The sequence below is a fragment of the Mus pahari genome, chromosome 6 (genome assembly GCF_900095145.1).
Source record: "Mus pahari chromosome 6, PAHARI_EIJ_v1.1, whole genome shotgun sequence".
In the NCBI taxonomy this organism is placed as follows: Eukaryota; Metazoa; Chordata; class Mammalia; order Rodentia; family Muridae; genus Mus; species Mus pahari.
Window position 1 is genome coordinate 8010701 of NC_034595.1, and position 16338 is coordinate 8027038.

A 16338-nucleotide genomic window follows, 5' to 3' on the forward strand; every position below is an offset into this window, starting at 1 on the left:
ACACACACACACACACACACACACACACACACACACACACACACACACACCCCTCTGCCCCCTACTTTCCAGTTTGTTCCCTTCTGTTACACACCATCTAGCTCCCCTTCCACGGGCTGGGTGGACTCCACTTCTATGCTAAAGGGTGAGCTCCCTCTGGTGGCAGAGTGTAGTAGTATACAGTTTTGTCTAACAACATATTACTGTGACTTTCTTACCACATTAGAGAAATATAGTCTAAAACTGGGCTTGCACCCGCTGTGAGATTAACATAGGTAGAAATGGTAACCTCCATCTCTCTCAGGGGAGCCACAGAGACAACTGGATTCTCACGTTTGTAGAACTTCATGGTTTTCCAGGTGTTTTCCAGACTCTTCATTACACCCTGAGTGGCAGGTTCCTCTTATTTATAGGAGAGTGAGCAAGGGACAAGAGGGATACGTGACTTTTACACTGGACAGCGAAAGGGTAGTTGTTCTTACCTGGAACTTGACACTTCAGCCCTGGGCTCTGCTATACCATGGACCCTTTCAGGACCATACTCTTGACCTGGTGGGCTGTCTTCCGGTGAGGTGAATGCAGAGAACCACAGCCATGATGTACACACGGCACGAGGCAGGTTACATGACAATAGACAGTTATAACTTCCTGCCATGTATCTCTCCATCCCATGCTCCCCACTCTCACAACCCCAAGAAGATGAATATATAAAACAAAAGGTCTGTCATGTTCTTGCTTTAAACCCCAGCTCTCCCCAGAGCTTTGAGGCTGAAATCTAAACGTTTGAGCTTGGCAGGCAGTGTCTTTCACCGACTGGACATGTCTGCCTTGTGCAGGTTTCTCTCTTACACTGCAACCCATGCTCACCCTCATGTTTCCATCAGTGCCTTCCAACAGCAGTTCCTGTCCCTCCTCTACCACCTCTGCCATCAGAAGCAATGTCCCTTCCTCTCCAGGGAGATGGCATCTCCCTTGGGAGGATTTTGGAAGCCCATGGTGTATGCTGTTTAACGCCCCCTGACCTTGCTTGCTTCTTAGTTTGTGAACTTCAGGTCCCCCTGCCCCCACTGCACCCCCACTTCAGGATTAGTTTATTTCTGAACCTTCAATGCCTAGTTACTGGTACACAGCTCAGTTCACACATAGTTGGAGAATAACTTCAGCAGAGGTATAAAGGAATGCCCTGGGAATTGTAGTCAGATTCAAAGTAACTTAATATATTAAAGATGTATTAAATAGGGGTATAAGGCCACTTGAAAATTTGTAATGGAAAGTCAGTGTTAGCCCATGTTCAAGTATCACTAGCTATGATGTTAAAATTGATATTAAAAAGTACAAAATACTTTTAGAGCAAAAAAGTATTGTCACAATAAGAGCCACTGGTTAACCTTAAATTTTTTTTTCTGGCATCTTTCAGAGCTCTTCTGCCATCTTTCAGAGCTCTTCTGAGCACCAGGAAGAGGAGAAAGCTTGTGGTTTCTTGAGCAATGCAAGGCTTGGAAACTTTGGGGGCTTTTATAGCTCAAAAGAGAATGAGTTGACCACAGCAAGAAGGCACTGGAGCTGGGAAAGTAGCTCAGAGGAAGAGTGTTGTGTAATATGTACAAGGACCTGAGTTCAATTCCCAGCACTGCATACAGTTGGCCTAGTGGACCATACCTATAAGGCAAGCACTCAATAGGCAGAGATAGGAGGATCAAAAACTCCAGCTAGATAGGGAAGTCCAGCTAGATAGGGAATCAGGCTAGTTTGGGGTAAATGAAACTGTTTTTAAAAAACCCCACAGGATTTCTATAAGTGCTTCCGAATGTCCGTTCTCTGTGGGCAACCCTAGATCCTTTAGGAGTTGATAGCGTTTGAATCTAGCTGACCATCTTTAAGTTTTGAGCACTTCCTCCTAGGCCTTGAACTCAGGCCATTGCACATGCTATGCAAGTACTGTATCACTGAGCTCGATCTCCAGCCCCAGGTTCCTGCTATTCTAGTCACCAGCTAGAAAACCTCCTCATCAGTGCCTTCAACTCCTGAAACATCTGTATCACTCTGGAGATGGTATCTAGGTATCTGCTACAATCCTGTGGGCTACATTTCCTCAGTCATTATTAAAGTGCAGTCTAAATTCTCCTTTACCGTCCCACTTACTAGCTGTCGTACATGAGAACTATGAAGACGTGTCTTTGTGACTCTCATCAAAACATTTCCTCATCACCAACTCTTGAACCCCTGTTCATAGACACAGCTAATGGCTGCCCCTGAGTCATCTCTGAGCCTGTGGTGTGGGCTGCACACAGCTGTCCCTGTGAGTGTAAAATGGAACTTAGCATCTGCCAGCCACACACCAACAGGAACCTGTCATATCTTCCTCTGGTGGGAGATGGCCAGACTGGAGAGAACTATGGTAACAGAATTAAAACCACCCACACTCCCTGCATCACAACAACAGTGGTGTTCCTCCCTGCATTTGATGCCAATGTCCAGATGCAGAACTTGTTGATAGGGTAGAAATTTTTGTTTTTTTGTGCTCATCTTTGTTAAATGTAATGATGCTTCACTCCTTATTTTAATGGCTAAAGAAAAATTCTCTTATGTAGAAAGCTACTGATTTACTCAATGACTCCCTAATAATGTAGGCTGGTTTCAGTTTTGTGTTTGTTTGTTTGATTGATGTTGTTGTATCTTGCCCAGGCTAGGGATGTGATGTGTGTCACAATGCCTGGGTCTACTTCCAGGTTTGGGGCTATGATGGATATGGTACAATCAAGTACTTGTTCACTACTTGGTCAGTGACTGCTACCAGGGTCTGGCCTGGCTCTGTGTCTGTCATAGCGTCAACATACTCCAGTGGGTCTGAAAGCACTTTGGAGCACTTGTCCTGGTACCCATAGTCCCTAGGAAAGACTTGGCTCCTCCGTGCTTATAGGATCCTCATTAAATATTTTATTTTTGTGCTGGTCTCTTGCTTTATTTCCGATTCTCCTCCCCCACCTCCCGGGAGCCTGACCCTGGCTCCCTTAGACTGAAGGTGGAATAGTTGTGTGGCAGACATGACAGTGACCACCCAAATACATTCAGAGAAAGGAGTGAGATCCTCAGCTGCTCAGGGAGCTGCTCGCAGATAGCTCTGCAGAGAACGTGTTCATTGAAGATGGGATAGTTGCTTTAGCGGTTTGAGTGAAAATGTCCGATACAGGCTGCTGTATTTGTAAGCTTGGTCTCTAGCTGACGGAGCTGTTTAGGAAGTGTTGTCTTGCTGGAGAAAGTAAGTCACTAGGATGGGCTTTCAGAGCTAAAATTTCTTCACCACTTCCAGGTCTCTCTCTTGTCTCTGTTTCTGTCTGTCTCTGTCTCTGTCTCTGTCTCTCTGTCTCTCTTTCTCTCTGCTACACATTTGTGGGTCAAGATATGAGCGCTCAGCTTCTTGTGACTGCCATGGTGACTGTCATTTGTGCCATGCCTCTTTTCTGCCAATACAGACTCTAATTCTTCTGGAATCATAAGCAAAACAAACTTCCTCTTTCTTAAATTACCTTTGAGCACCGTGTTTAATCACAGCAAAGGAAAAGCATCTAATGGAGTTTCCTCCCAAAGCTTGGATTTCCCTCACCCAGGACATCTCTATGCCGATATAGTAATGGACAGACCCTCTGTCTCTTCAATTTGGGATGACTCTGAAGGATTCTGTCAATATCAGTGCTTGCCAAAGACTAGCTCAGGCCTCCATCAAGGTTGGTTTGCAACCCAACCTTCTCTAGTGGCTCACTCCTGGCTCCTTCCTGCTTGCTTCCATGGACTTCCATGCTGTGATAGAAAAAAAACCATGCCCTTAACATCCTTCATTCAGATTTAAATCTCGGCCTCTGCTGGCCTCAGAAACCAACTGGCTACACCTTCCATCCTTCTGCTGAGGGCTTCTATTCCACTGCCCATTTTCATTACCTTGTGAGGCCTTCACTGTCCCCCTTGCTTGGATTGTGGTCACATTCCTGGCTAACCTCTCTACTCTTGTCCTTTTGATGTCATCTGCACAACAGCCAGAAAGCTCTAAGACTCACACTTGTTCTTTGCATAAAATTCTTTTACCTAAAGGATACCTGTCTTAGTCAGGGTTTCTATTCCTGCACAATCATGACCAAGGAACAAGTTGGGGAGGAAAGGGTTTATTCGGCTTACATTTCCACACTGCTGTTGATCACCAAAGGATGCAGGACTGGAACTCAAGCAGGTCAGAAAGCAGGAGCTGATGCAGAGGCCATGGAGGGATGTTCTTGACTGGCTTGCCTCCCCTGGCTTGCTCAGCCTTCTTTCTTATAGAATCCAAGACTACCAGCCCAGAGATGGTCCCACCCACAAGGGGCCCTCCCCCCTTGATCACTAATTGAGAAAATGCCCCACAGCTGGATCTCATGTAGGCATTTCCTCAACTAAAGCTCCTTTCTCTGTGATAACTCCAGCTGTGTCAAGTTGACACAAAATTAGCCAGTACAATACCATTGATTCCTTATAGCTTAAATTTTTAAAGAATTATTTATTTCATGTACGTGAGTACACTGTAGCTGTCTTCAGACACACCAGAAGAGGGCCTTGGATCCCATTACAGATGGTTGTGAACCATCATGTAGTTGCTGGGACTCAAACTCAGGACCTCTGGAAAAGCAGAGCAGCCAGTGCTCTTAGCCACTGAGTCATCTTTCCAGTTCCCTTCTGATCACTTATAGGACAAGACCCAGACTCTTAGCAGACCACAGTTGAGCCTCTATGGCCCTGACCCACTGCCCTCTAGTGCCCGTGGCCATGAACTTTCCTCTGGTGTCTTGCATACTGAAAATGCTTGCAAGCCTCCAAGTGTCTCCTCAGGCCATTTGCTCTGCCTGTAGTGCTTGCCCCAAACAAACTTCTTCACATGTAGAATTGCCATTCCTTCAGATTTAGATGGAGTTTCAGCCTTCCCAGGAACACCTTTTGTGAACTTCCAGAGAGAGCTGAGAAGCCCTCCTCAATGATATTAACAATTTGCATCATTACTACTTACCTTTATCATTGGATCATGACTCTCATGTACCTTGTGTCTTTGAAAGGCAACAAGCAAGACTTATTTGTACCTCAGAACTCCGTCACACACATAGCCCTTGCCATAGAGCAGACAGACACTTTTATAAGACCCCATCCAATGCCCTTGATTTACGGTGCTGAATTGTTTTGCAAAATATTCTATCAGTCTAAATGGTTACAAGCAGTGAGCAAATGAACCAACTACATTATAACCTCCCTAAAGTTGGGCATTGCTGGTCTTAAATTTGATGGCTATAAAATGCTCTGCCTTGTTTTGATTGCATTTTTAATAGATATTGGGATTAAACATTTCCCCATGTGTATTACTGATTAATAGCATCTCTTGTCATATGGATTATGTATTCTTGTCCTTGCCTTTGACTAATAACTGGCTGTCTCAAGACAGTTTTTCTTTCTTTCTTTCTTTTTTTTTTGTTTTGACTTAGAAACATCAGGACTGAAGGGAGTCTGTCCAAATGGAACCAGCTGGAATTGAGCCCTGTGAATTTGAGATAGAAATGGCTCTCTGTGAGCTAGGATTTTCTTTCTTTATAACGACAGGTTTCTTTACTTCCGAATGGAATCCCACAGTAACTTGTAAAAAACATGGACTCCTGGGCTTACATCTACCGATTTGTGTTCTGCCAACGGAGCTAGGATTTCCCCAAACACCCCAGGTGACTCTGGCTCTGCTGGGTTAGCCAAGTCTGAAGATTGGCCCTGGGAACCACCTGCCTCCAGCTCTGTAGTGTATGTGCTTCTGTGGAGCCCAGGTACTTGGATCTGGAGCAAAGAAAAAAAGGGGAATCTGTTGCTGTGTTCTGACACCCGAGGCGCTTTATCCAGTCAAGTGCTTTCCTATTTTGTGAAGCTCCAGCAGGAGACACAGCATGAATGAGTAGGGATCTCCGCAGAGGCCACTTAGGGCTCAGCAGATGTGGCAACTTGCTAAAGAGTCCCATTACCCAGCACAGGAGCAGCCGGCTCAGCAGCAGGGAAGAGGGTCAGCACCACCCAAGGCAGAGCAGGCTGGAAAGTGGCTAGCGTCTGGCCGGCTAGCAAGAGTTTATACCCTTCCCCCCAGAGCCAGGGGCTGTTGGTGCTGCTCCCAGCTGGCTGTGTGACTTCATGCGTGTTCCTGGATCTCTCCAGGCCATGGTGGTTTCATCTGTAAAATGGGGATGTGGCAGACCATGCAATGCAAGAGGAGAGTTTGGCACAGTGCCATCTGTTAGTGTATGCTCAGTGAATGCCAGGCATTGATGTTCTAGATGAATTCCTTATCTGTTCAGGACTTGAAGACGTTTGGGGTGAAAACTCATAGGGCTATTTATTACAGGAGACATTCAGGCAGCAGAGAAGAACAGGGTCCTGCTTAAGTGGGCTTCTTGGTGTCTTCTACTTTGGGAATTGGCACATCAGTAAAAAACAAACACTATGTATGCTCGCGCACACAAGTGTGTCACACACACACACACACACGCACACACACACACACACACACACAGTGAAGTCACATAAAGGTCTTTAACCTACGGTTATTTTGTTTTGTTTTGTTTGAGCTCAGACATGATCTTTCTTCTCCATTCCTTAAAACCAAGAACTGGGCAACTTACTGAAGAGTCCCTTTATGCAGCTCAGGAGCAGTGACCTCATCAGCTGAGGTGAGGGCCACCTCATGCAGAGCAGGCTCAAAAGCAGCTAGTGTAGAAGCCACAGCGTTTCTATCACAAAAATTCTGTGAGTTGTTTGTTTGTTTGTTAAATAGAGCAGATACATCAGACACAAACAGACCTATCTAGTCTTTGGGCTAGCTTTGTCTTCATCCTCCTCAGCCTCTCCCCTTAAACATATACATCATTTCAGTTGTATGTTCCCAGAAGGAGTAACACTCAAGAAAATTCTTACCAGGGGCTGGAGAGATGACTTAGCAGTTAAGAGCACTTGCTTCTCTTGTAGATGACACAGGTTCGGTTCTCAGCACCCACCTTGGGCTGCATCTCCAGTTTCAGTGGACCCAACACCCTCTGTTGGCCTTTGTGGGTTCCTAGACACATGTCATGCAGATATATACACTCAGGTGCGTACGCACGTGTCACACACACACACACACACACACACACACACACACACGTATTTTTATCTTTCCCTCTTCTTCTTGGTTTCCTCCCACAGTCAAGATAGCAAGCATCCTGACACAAGGCCAGAACAATTCTTGTATGTGACAATACAGGGTTCCTGAAAGTCAGAAGGCAACATTCTAAATCGGCTGGGTCCTGGGACCTTGTGGTTTACGTTTGGTTCAGGAGTTTTAAAATGCTTGTGTACAAAAGAGGCTGTGTCCACTCCGCCCTCACCAGGTGGGCTCCAGTCAACCCAATTCTCACTTTCTGGTTTACTTTTCTCTTGGTCAGCTTCCATGGATGTTTCTCTGTCATTGCTGCCCCACACCCATCCCAACAGAGGCAGGAACCATAATGCAGTGGCAGGCTTCTCTTTTCCTCCCAAGGGGGCAGACTCAAAGCAGTATGAATCTCCTTGTTAGGCAGAGATGTAGACCACTGCAATCTCACTCACTGTGACCTCAGCTCATGTGTCTGGTCCATGTCTGGTCCCTGACCTAAGTCCCTAACCCAGTACCTGCTTGGGGTTTAGGCTACCTTCTGGGTTCCCACTCCAGGCACTTAGGTTCCAGTGCCAATGGTTGATCTGTTTTTTGGCGAGGCAATGTCTGTTTTCATCTCCGATGACATCACCAGGATCTGATGTTCTGTCTTGGCACATAGTAAGAGTGGAATAAATATTTATCGAATGAATAAATTGTAAGCATTCAAGGGCAGTGGGTATTGCAGAAATAGTATGTGATCAGGTATTTAGTTTCAAAGCCAGGACAGTTTTTAAAAGTTTTGTTTATTTTCACTCAAACTCGAGCCCTTTAAAGAAACATGCAGCCGATTTTCTTAGATTTTAAAAGGTGCCAGAGGACTTAATTTAACACACCGAAGCTCTTCAACTTCCAGAGCAGTTACCCCATGAAACTCTCACTGTATTATCCCAAACCTCGCTCGCATTCCTGCCATTTGGATTTGATCTGTGTTTTTGTTCAGTTGGGGATAAACATCTTTTTAATAATTCTGCAATAAAATGACTCCCTCCATCTCTGCTGCTTAAAATCTGAGTTGACTCAAATATTTATTTAAGAGTATTCCCCTTCATGTGCTTTGAAGGGACCTCAGATACTTTAGAGGTTTTTCTAAAACTTCATATATATATATATATATATATATATATATATATATATATATATATATATATCTTGCTTCTCCACGGGGAAACCAACCACTTTAGTGGTGAAATCAAGGAGAACATGGTGGCCAGACACAGACTGAAGGTGAGGTCAACTTAAGCAGGGGTCAGAAGGTATGGGAAGCACCCCTTTCTCTCAGTGCTTCCTGCTCTAGGACTATCACCAAGGGAAGCCTCAGGGCCCACTGAAGAAAGTGCTCTTGCTTTTCAGAGCATTCCTTGCCAGAGTGAAGCTTACCTCTTTACTCCGGATTTAATGCATATTACATGGTCTGTATTATGAACTGAATTGCCCCTGCCCTCTGCCTCTGTTGACGCTCCTGTTTGCAGTGGAACAGTGTGTGGTGCAGGGAATTAAGATTGAGGGAAGTCAAGATGGGGTCTTAACCTCATGGTCATGTTCCTTAAGAAGACTACGCCTGCGGCACTCCCTGTGTGCACACAAAAGCCAGGAAAGGACACAGTGATCAGCTGCCGTCCCATCCATCCTTGAGCCAAGAGGATATCACCAGAGACCAACTTTTATTACAACACTTTGATCCCGGCCTCTGGTCTTCCTGTTACTGGTGGCTGTAACATTAGCCAATCTGATGCTTTGTGTCAGCAGCCCAAGTAGGAGAAGCTAGCCTCCTCCTGGCTTTTCCTTTTCCTAGGCTAGGAGGTTGCTCTCTGCGATGGCTAACTCTGGTTGTCAACTGGATTGGATCTGGAATCAAGGAAAGAGCACAGCGCAGGGCGGGTCTGCCAAGGGTATTTGTAAGAAAGATTAGCTGAGGGGAACAGGCCTTTCCCTGGAGCAAGTAGGACTGTGGATGGTGAGGACCAGGGAGAAAAGGGTGCTGCTTGTCTGCTGCATTTACATCTGCTGCTAATTGATCAGCGGTGGAGCCTCCATCCTTTGCTGCTCATGCCGGGCTCCAGCTTCTTTGGATTCCAACATGGACTGAAGATCATCAACTGTCACAGAGCCTCCTAGGACTCTAGTTAGCACCCAGTTAGGGCTGCCAATGCAGCTATCCTTGTAACCTGAGTAGCGCAGCTTCTCAGCCTCTCTAATGGGTGGCAATGTTGGACTACCCAGCCCTTCTTAGTTGTAAGCTATTCTAGTAAAGACACATGCTCACAAACTCACACCCATACACACACACACACACACACACACACACACACACACACACACTCACACACCCATACACACTCATTTCTTGATAGATAATGATGTCCTTTCAACACCCGTGTGACCTTGAGTAACACCCGGAGAGATGGCTTTTATCATTTTCATTCTATAGAGAAGGAAGGGAAGTTAAGCGACCGCACAAGGACATGTCCTGAAACCATTATGTAGATTCATTTTTCACTCAGGATTTTGAGTCCTTGTCTCCAAGTCTTGCGCCCTCATTGTGTCCCATTGGCTCTTTCTGCATAGATAAAGTGAAGACAATAGTATCAAGCGATGACACTGTAAAACTTCTAATGAATGCTTCCTCTGGCCCCGGGTTTTGTGTGTCTGGCTACAGACGCCTGTATGTGCATGTGGTGGTCAGAGGATGAGCTTCAGTGTTGGTCTCTCCTGATGGACACTGTTGTGTTTTCTAGGCTAGCTGGCCTGTGAGCTTCCAGCAGCAATTCTCTTGTGTCTGCCAGGATTTCACTGTGCTTCTGAACCCAGCCTTTATGTGTGCTCTGGAGATCTGAACTCAGTCTATGAGGCTTGTGAGGCAAGGAGTTTTCTCAAGGAGCCATCTCCCCTGCCACAGGTTTTATTTGTTATCTAATTCTCCCCATAACTCTAACAGACACTACTTATTCTTTCTGCCCTTAGCACCGTGATTAGAATACTTCCTCCCCTCTGTACAAGATGGTGTATCTGCAGGTTTTGATTTCTTTTCATTTATCCACTAATCAGAGGCTTCAGCTAAACACTGCCTTTGCCAATCAGACAGTTAAAATTTCGCTCAAGAAAGATGATGACACAGGCCTGCCAAGATAGGAATAAATGTCCAGTCAGGCCTGCTGAGTCCTGGGACCGATCAAATGATTGCATTATAATTAATGTTGGTATTATAATTAACAGTCATTTTACAATTGACACTGAGAGACATCTCTACCTCCCCCACCCCCATACCTTAACCTGGATCACTCATAAAGGGCTGCCAGCTCTGTTAGAATACTGTTAGAAACGATTACGGGCATAGGATTGCAGGTTAGGTCCCTTCGACCTGCAGAAGTTCATTTTGTCCTCAGAGTGGCTTGCCATTATTCCTAGCTTACAGATGAGAAAATTTAGCTAAGAAGACCAGAGCCAGATTCTCAGCTTAGAGCTTCTGAGATCAATTTCAGTACAAGTGCTTCAGCAAGATACCTAAAGCATCAGCGTCTCCCTTCCCTGTGGAAACTTTTCTTTCGGCGAACCTCCTCAGTCCACAGACAGTGGAGGACGAGAGGGGGCACCTGGCTCTGTCAGCATCCTCAGGGCTCATAGCACCTGGACAAGTTCTCTTCAGTCGGGTTTTCTCTAACCACCTCTGCCCAAATGCTAGGCAAATGTCCCCAGGTTTCTGGATGGTATGGGAGAAGTGGTTTGTGGACACAAGAACTCCCCGGGCTTTTTTGCATGTCTGCTTCTCACTGGTGGCTACTGAGATGTTGCATGTGGCCAGTAGCCCGCCCCGCTGGCCTTCAGCGCAGCAGAGATGCATAAGTGTACTGTTGTCTTCAAAGCACACAGACTGCTCCTCCACTGCTACGCTCCAGGCTTCTCAGTGTTGGGCACTGTTGAGGTCCTTAAGAAATGCTTTCTAGGGCTGGTGAGATGGCTCAGCGGGTAAGAGCACCCGACTGTTCTCCCAAAGGTCCTGAGTTCAAATCCCAGCAACCACATGGTAGCTCACAACAAGATCTGACTCTCTCTTCTGGAGTGTCTGAAGACAGCTATAGTGTACTTACATATAATAAATAATCTTTAAAAGAAAAAAAAAAAAAAGAAATGCTTTCTAGCTGCACTGAGACCTTTCCCAGCTTTGATCATCATTGCACTTCCAGGGTAGAGAAGCAGGGTTGCCTGGGTGCTCCTGTGCCTGTACAGTGTCTAAAGTCCACAGGTGGTGGAAAGTCCCTGCTTGGCTAATGTTCTGCTGCCATTGTCTTGAAAGCCTCAACCATTTTTAGAAACCTTCCCCTACCCCATGCCTGTCATGTCGTGTAAAGGCAGCTTCCTATCTCAATGTTATCAAACCCCTAGTCCCATGGACTCCAAAGACGACTTGTTCTTTGGATATTGGATAACTAAACAGATCTAAGGAAGTTTAATACTCGGACTTTCTCTTAATTTTTATTCTTTCTGTTCTTGGCATCATGATTACAATGCTTCTCCCTCCATTGCACAAAACTATATGAGTATCATTCCTATGTCTTTTTCTTTATTTTTATTTTTTTATTTATCCATTCATCAGAGACTTCAAATAAACACCACCTTTAACAATCAGATAGTTACATCTTACTCAGTGAAGATGATGACACGGGTTTGTCAAGGTAGGGACAAATGTTCAGTCAGGTCTTCTGAGTCCTGGGACCAATCAAATGATGAGATCGCTTGAATTCAGAACAGGGAGCAGGGACTAATATACATCAGTGGACCACATGCTAGCTTTAATTTCTGCTCCTGTGTTGTGTGAGGATGTGCCTCTCTCTGGAACAGGAGTGTGTTGAATTGGAGATGCGTTTGGAGTAAGATTTGGTTGAAATATCATCAGTGAATGTAGCATGTACAACCTGTAGAAACTTGATATAAAAACATTATTTCTTTTTGTTTTGTTTTGTTGTTTTTGTTGTTGTTGTTTTGGGTTTTTTTTGTTTTTTTTTGTTTGTTTGTTTTGGTTGTTTTGTTTTGTTTTGTTTTTTTTGAGACAGAGTTTCTCTGTGTAGCCCTGGCTGTCCTGGAACTCACTTTGTAAACCAGGTTGGCCTGGAACTCAGAAATCTGCCTGCCTCTGCCTCCCCACTGCTGAGATTAAAGGCGTGCACTACCACGCCCGGCTGATATAAAAACATTATCAAGGGACAAAGTCCCTCCATGCCTTTTTCGAGTTTGGAGTTTAAGGGACAGAGCAGACAGAGGCAAATCACTAAATAGTATAAATAGCAATACTGTGTGATAGACAGCTCCCCACAAAAAGGATGTCAGGGCACAAAAAGGCATCCGAGAAGAAGTATCATTGAGAGAGAGTGGAAGGAGGCCTTTCAGGGACTGAACAGGAGACCGGGTAGTAGAAAAAGTAGGAAGTGCAGATTCAAGACCTCTGAGGTGGGAGAAGGTGTGGCTGATTGAGGAATGAACACAGCCAGGGAAGAACTGGGACACTGAAGGTCAAGAGGTAAGCCCTGATCCTGGAGAGGTAGGTCATATTCAAAACAGAAATTAGGATTTTGGTTTTGGTCTTCAGAATCAAAAGTCATTGAAATACTTTTAAGTCTTCTGGGGTTATGACTGGTCCTTTTAAATTAAGGGGGAGGGGAGGAACAGGTTGATGGTAAAAGATAGGGGGTGTGATCCAGATAGGACTCCTCAGTGCAGAATGAGAGCTGAGACTTGCCTTCCCTGGGCATATCTGGGAAGGTTGACCTTACAAAAGAGGCCATGTAGAGAGAGGGCCTAATCCAGGGTATACGTATATATACTTGTATATGTGTGTACTTACTGTGTTTTGGGTATGTAAGTGGATGTACACACATCAGTATAGGGCATTGTGTTATGTCTGTGTATTTGCATTCTTAAGCTAAGGGCTTCATGTGTGTGTATGCATGATCTTACATAATTCTGAATATGCACATAAATATTTGTATGTGTAAGACTTGTGGTGTGTGTGTGGTGTGTGTGTGTGTGTGTGTGTGTGTGTGTAACATGTTTATAGCACCCGTGTGCGTGCACAGGAGCTCTGGGCTTGAAGAGCTCCTCCCCCAAAGTCACATATGCCCCTAACTGCCAGCAGGTGGCCCCTGAGCACCGTGTGCTAGGCTCTGGGGACAAGGTCGGCTTTGCTCTTCCAGCCTTCTCCTTCCCATAACTCCAAGAATCTTTTCATGGTTTAGCTTCCTTTCTCAAGGCTTCTGTCCTGAGGGATACTGAGACTAAGGAAGAAAATACTTACCTGCAGAAAGCCCGGAGAGTGGTAGTGTTGGACTGTGGGTGGGGTTACTGGGCTCCTGCGGAGCTCCTGGCTCTGTGCCTGTCTCTCAGTTGCATAGGTGTGGTTGGTCAGTAACCACATAGGCAAGCACTGATCTGTGGTGAGCTAAGGAGGAGTGTGGGCAAAGAATCAGCACCACAGAATGGACTGAAGAAAGTGCCAGGCTTAAAAGTGACACCAGGGCCAGGCAAGATAGGAAGATGGAGTTTTTCTGCTTGGAAGGCAGAGAGCTAACAACACACGACTCAAAAATAGCATCCCAAGTGTCCACAGGCAGCTAGCTAGTCTCTATCTGGGTCTTTGAACAGTTGGGCTTGAGAAGGGACCACCAACCTGCTTGTGAGGTCTAGAGAATACTAAGAGGCTCCATTAGCCCGTGTCGCTCGAATTGTCTATTGCCGAGGTTAAACCTCACGTGTGACTGTGAGCAGAGAGGGTCTTTGTAAGACTGTGCCCCTGATCTTTGGTGCTCCATCCAGGGGCTGAGTCAGGATGGGTCCTTGTTGATGACTTGGTGAGCATCTCAGAGGAGTAGTGCCTAGATAAGGGCAGTTGGGGAGGTAGAATGGGATGCATGGAACTTGCAGCCAAGTTCTGGACCAAATATATGCTAGTTGGAGTTAGAAGGAGTCTAAAGGATCTCTGTCTCTCGGTCTCTGTCTCTGTCTGTCTGTCTGTCTGTCTGTCTGTCTGTCTGTCTCTCTTTCTCTCTCTCTCTCTCTCTCTCTCTCTCTGTGTGTGTGTGTACAGATTTTTATGTACAAGGCTCTGTGTGCATGTAAAGGTTGAAGACTGATGTCAGGAATTATTAAAATTGCTCTTTCACCTTCTTCTATGAGGCAGGGTCTCTCAATCAAACCAAGAACCCAACAGTATGTCTATCATCTTACTCCATGGGGGGAGGGACCCCAGTATCCTCTTCTCAGGCTGGAATTATAGGTGGGCCATCAAGCCCACTTGGCATTGGCAGAATCCACATGGATTCTGGAGACCTGAACTCCAGTCCTCGGGCTTATACAGTAAGCAATCACTGAGCTGTCTATCTCTCTTGTCCCTGGATTTCATCTTTAACTAAGAATATTTATTTATTAAAATCCATTGTTCCAAACGTTACTGTCCTATGAAGATTACTATACAAGATCCCTGCTTCTCCAGTGGTATGCTAGGGAAACAAGTAAATATATAAATGGACAAGATAGGTTTGGATGTAGACAGAGCGGAGCACGGCAGAGCTGGAACCTAGTAGGGCTCAGGGAGGAGGAGGAGGAGGAGGAGAAGGAGGAGGAGGAGGAGCTGGAGGAGGAGGAGGAGCTGGAGGTCTGTGGGTTGGAGACCTAGGGTACAACCTATGGTGCAGAGACAGTTGAGCAGAGGACTGTGTCTGAGGTGAGAAAAGCATTCCCAGAGCAACCCTTCTGGGAAAGGCTTTCGTTTGAAGAAAAATCAGAAAACCATCAGTCAGTCAGTCTTGTTTTATTTGTATTTATTGATTAAAAATTAAAAGTAATACAGATTCATTGAAAAATGTCAAACTTTGCATGTATATATATACACATGCATACATAGGCACACGCATATATATATATATATACATACATACATATACATATATACATATAAATACACATGCACACACACACATACACACACACAGAAAGGACACACATACACACACATACACAGGTGGCAAAATGTTCTGGCACTTCCTCTCCTCCCTGAACCCCCAAATGCACTTACAGGAGAGGCTCTTACATTGGTAGGCAGGTATCCCCTCAGATGTTTTTTGGTAAATTTGCAAATACATTTCTTTATTTTAAATTGTTTTATTTTTTATTTGTTATTTTATTTATTTACGTTTTGAATATTGTTCCCCTTCCTAGTTTCCCCTCCTCTATGAGGGTGTTCCCTTGCCCACCCACCCCACTCCTGCCTCACTGATCTAGCATCCCTTGACACTGGGGCACCAAGCTTCCACAGGACCAAGGGCCTCCCTTCCCATTGATTCCAGATAAGGCCACCTTCTGCTACATTTGCAGCTGGAACCATGGGTCCCTCTTTCACCATCCTCTTAGGATGTTCAAACTTAGCAAGCCACACGTGGCATTGTTGGTTCTTTCTACTAGACATGATCCAGGCTTCTTATTTTAGTAAATGGGTGCTACCATCCCACAGAATCTTCTAGGCCCTGAACTGGGGGCCTCTGGATTCTTTCTTTGATGTTAGGTTACAAGTTTAATGCCCTAGCGAGTTCTGCAGGCTCCATGTTCAGAGAGAGCATGGACCGTATCTGGGTATTTCTCATGCTCCGCCTGGCCCTCGGCCTGATCAAAACTCAGCACACCTTGCAAGGACCTTCTGCCTCCTCTTCATCCACCCAGTGCTGTTTGTTTTACAGCTCGTTCTCCACCCAGCTTCCAGAGCCATCTTTCAAACACAGTGAAGCAGGTCATGTCCCTCCCTCCTTGATACGCCAATGGCTTCCCATTTCCTTTAGGAATAAAACCCAAACTTTTCATCTCAAGTCTAAAATTCAAAGACTAAACGCTTGGGCCCGGCTTCCTTTCTAATCTCCTCTTTTTCTTTTTCCCTCTTATACAACATCCTGTAACCGCACTGTACACCACCCTACCCATCCTTCCTATTGTGTGAGAGGCCTTGAGCATGCTGGGCTGGCTAAGAATGTCATTCTAATCTTAGTTCAGTGTTTCCTCCAGAGAAGCCTTTCTCCACGGCTTCATATAAAAATAGACTCCCTTCCTTCCTGCTCCTCCTTCAACCACCACCACTTTATTTTATT